Raw genomic sequence first — 4419 nt, forward strand, 5'->3', positions numbered from 1 at the left:
TTTGTGGTCCAGATGGAGACTACGGGGAAGGACACTACTTTCTTTTTTAGGTTTTAAGATTATCTTCTGTGTTTTGTCTGCATGTATGTCTGTGTAGTTTACACATGCTTGGTGCCCACGGAGGTCAGAAGAGGGCATCTGATTCCTGTTGGATGCCAAGAACCAAACCTGCATCCTCTGCTAGAGCAACAAGTGTTCTTAACTGCTGAGCCATCTCTCCAGCCCCCATGCCACTATTAATTACGGCAGGGTACCAGGCCTTGTTGTGACTGTCCAGGTAACCGGGTTGGGAGTCACAGGTCTGCCTCACCCTGCCACCGAGATGACTACACTGAACTTTGTTGGGAAGCACGGGTCCTCTGGGTCCTGGAGGACTGTCTGGTGGCCACGGTGGTTGCCATGTGAGTTCTGGGTGGCGATGGAGACAGGAGGTAGCCCCACAAAGTGGAGACTCTGTTAACTCTTCCTCCTACCAATAAAGCATCTTCTACAAGGCTGCATCTGTTACCTGCCTCTGAGAACTTCTACCAAGTCTGAGCACACCAAAGCCTCTCACTGTTCCAGAGTGTGAGCGTAAAGGGGAAGGCTTCCCTTCATCCCATGTGGGGAAGCAGGAATGTCCTGTAGAGAAGGGATGGTGTCCGCTGAGGCCCGGCAAAGCAGCTCCGGTGGCACTTTGTGAAAGTCAGGCATGGAGAAGTTCCTGGGTATGAGGGTTCATGGGGAGAGTGTGCAGCACAAATTCTAATTGTTATTAATAACAAAAACCCTGAGTCAGATATAGAGGTTACTGTTGAAGATCAGAGAAGCAGAAGGCCAGCCACTAGAGAGTTCTTTTACCCCTACCAGTGCTCAGCCCAAAGGGGCGATCCTGTCCTCAGACTACATCTCCCAACTGTGTCTGTCTCCACCAAACCTCAGACTGCCCTGAGCTCCTGTTTCCTTCCACTTTTTATCCCTCTCTCTGCCCAGCCACATCACTCCTGTCTCCACCTCCCTAGTGCTGGGATTAATGGCATTGTGATTCCAAGTGTAGGGATCACCTTTGTGCGAGCTGTTTCTCTTGTAGACAGATTCAATCTTGTGTAGCACAGGATGGCCTTAAACAGAGATCCCTCTGCCTCTTTCTCCTGAGTACTGGGATTAAAGATGTGTGCCACCATTCCCTGGTCTCTAGTGGCTTAGCTCTGCACTCTGATCTTCAGGCAAGCTTTATTTGTTAAAACATAAACAAAATATCACTACAAGAGCATCCTTCACAAAAGGAAAGAGTGTGGAGGAAGACCAAGCAGAACTCAATGTGCTTAAATAAGCCATACAAATGAGCATTCAGGTTTTTTTTAATTTAAATTTTATTCATTTATTTTATGTATGAGTGCTCTGTCTTCATGTGCACCTATATGCCAGAAGAGGGCATCAGATCCCATTATAGATGGCTGGGAGTCAGCATGTGGTTGCTGGAATTGAATTCAGAATCCTTGGAAGAGTAGCCAATGCTCTTAACCACTGAACCATCTCTCCAGCCCGTATTTATTTTTTTTTTTTTGAGACAGGGTCTCATATAGTCCAGGCTAGCTTCAAATTTTCTGTATAGCTGAGGATGACCTTGAACTCCTGACCTCCTGCCTCTACCTCCTGAGTGCTGGGATTATGATGTGCCACCACACCTAGGTTCCTTCCTTTCCTTCCTTCCTTCCTTCCTTCCTTCCTTCCTTCCTTCCTTCCTTCCTTCCTTCCTTCCTTCCTTCCTTCCTTCCCTCCCTCAAAGAAACCTAAATGATGTAGTCTTTTGCAGTACACCATATTGGTACTGAAGGGAAAGTAATTCACGTGGCAGAGTTCAAAAGTCAAGAGAAGTCTTGAATGAAAAGTTTCACCTTCCTTCTTGTGTTTTGCCCCAAAGCTAAGTTATATTCACTTTCTTATGAGTATTTCTAAAAGGGTTCACCGTAGACCATAATGTGTCACAGGTCATCACTGTAACTTGCTTGGAGTGGATCACTCAGCCCACAGACTTCTACAGGTCACCCTCTCAAGGCATGGGTGTTGGGGACACACTCTATTGCATGTAGTGGCTGTTAGGGGAACCGTCATGGATGCTGTGACTTATTAGAACAGTTTCCTCTTGATGTTGAGCTTTTGTGAGCCTGGCTGGCAGAATTGGGTGACCAGAGCGTTGAAGTCTCTGGCCCCATACTTCCTGCTCTGACGAAATGCTCAGAGCCTCTGCCACCCTTAGGTGCCATGAGCTCCACCATGCCTACCCCACAGTGGTGGACTGAAATTCCTCAATCCGTGATCTAAAATAAACATTCTTTTCTATCATGCCATTTGGTAACAGTGATAAAAATAACTGCTAGGATGTCTTTCACGGAGTTGTCCTTTTAACTCAGGCCATAGATCCTGCTGTTTGAATAAGCAATTTAAAACCATTTAACAGCACTGCAAATGCTTCCAGTGGTCTGATCCAGTTCTAGCCCCACAGTCCCAGAAGACGCAGCTAGACTCAACTGTCTGCATCATGGTGTTCTGTTTCTATGGCCAAATCTCATTAGCTGTTGAAACCTGGTGTAGAAAGGAGTTGAGCCAAATAGTACATGTCTGTACTCCAGCATGTGGGAAGGTGAGGCAGGAGAACTGCCACAGGTTCAAGGCCAGCCAGCCTGGTCTACACAGGGAGTTTCAGACCAGTCAGGGCCATATATAGCAAGGGATCATTGTCTCAATAGACAAATAGAAAGCAGAGCCCAGCCAGGTTTGGTGGAGCCCATTTATAATCCCAGCGTTGAAGAAGCCAAGGCAGGTTTTGTTTGTTTTTTGACACAGACTGTTCAGAAACTCCCTCTGCATATCACGCTAGCCTTGAATTCAAAGATTCACCTACCTTTGCCTCCTGAGTGCAGGATTAAAGGCATGCCCCTCCATACCTGACTCTGAGGCAGTTTGAAGACAGCCTGGACTACGTAGTATGTTTGTGGCAAGTCTGTGTAATATAGCAAGGCATGTTTTAAACAGCCCAGGTAACCAGGTGTAGTGGTCCATGTCTCTAACCCCAGTACTAGGGAGGCAGAGGCAATCTGTTCTACATAGTGAGTTCAAAGCCAATCTGTTCTACATAGTGAGTTTCAGGCCACCCAGGACTTTGTAAAGTGAAATCCTATCTAAAAAAAAATACAAGTAAGTTTCAGCACAGGGTACATACCTCCGAGTTCTCCAGTTAGGCCCTTCTCCCTCCAGCCCCATGTGACTGTAGTATTCAGACAGCACTGCTGTGAACCATCAAGGGGACCCTGGAGACCACATCAAGCAACAGACTGCACAGGGAGTAGACCCCAGCATGTCAGAATGACCCCACTGGTTTAGGTGTTGCCGCCTTTCTATACTAATGATATTGACAAATGGTTCAACTTTGACAATGTACTAAAGTCAAGGAAACTGTGCACTTTAAGGCTTCTGTCTCTGCATATATTCACATGAATATGGCCAAAGCAGCAGCAGGAGGTTGAGATTGACAGGGGTTCTACTGATTTTGCAACTTCCTTTGTTGATGTTCATAAAAACAATGGATCAGTGGGACTGGAGAGATGGCTCACTTGGGTTAAGAGCACTGGCTGCTCTTTCAGAGGGCCCGGGTTCAGTTACCAGGACCCACATGGCAACCATCTATAATTGCAGTTCCAGAAGATTTCATCTCCTTAAGCATCAGGCAGGCATATGATGCACACACACGCACGTGTGTGCACACACACGCGCACGCGCACGCGTGCACATACACACATGTAGTGGCATTTCATTTATATTTTAATAAAAAGCTTGCCTGAAGATCAGAAAAGTAAAACATCCACATTGTCCAGCCTTACAGATTAGGCAGCAAAGACATACACCTATAATCCCAGTAGCCACACTAGTTTGTCATAGAAACCAGACGATAGTGGTGCACGTCCTTAATCCCAGAACTAGAGAGGATTATAAAATGGGAGGAGACAGCTCTCAGACTCTGTCTCATTATGAGGTTTCCTAGAGGCAGGATCGCCATTGTTGGACTGAGGTAGAGGTAAGAGCCAGTGGCTGGCTGCTTTGCTTTTCAGGTCTTCAGATTGAACCCCAATATCTGTCATGCTTAATTTGGCACCCAATGTTACAAATTCACAGAAAAGCTGTTTGCCTGAGGCTTTTTAGCCACCAGCCAGGCCAGAGCTGGGATTGGAACTCCAGATGTGGGAATTGGAACTCAAACCTAGCTACTTGGGTTCTGGAGAAGCACTAGCGCTCCCAACTCCCAGCTGCCCTGGTTTAACTTCCTCCCCTGTTGCATCTGTCCTTGCTGCCACCCCACAGGCTCCTACATGGCTTCCAGTGTCCCCTCAGCTTCCTGGGCTCCTGTGGTCTCGCCCCAGCCCCCACATACGTGCAGCTCCC

Source organism: Chionomys nivalis, chromosome 10 (genome assembly GCF_950005125.1).
Source record: "Chionomys nivalis chromosome 10, mChiNiv1.1, whole genome shotgun sequence".
Classification (NCBI taxonomy): Eukaryota; Metazoa; Chordata; class Mammalia; order Rodentia; family Cricetidae; genus Chionomys; species Chionomys nivalis.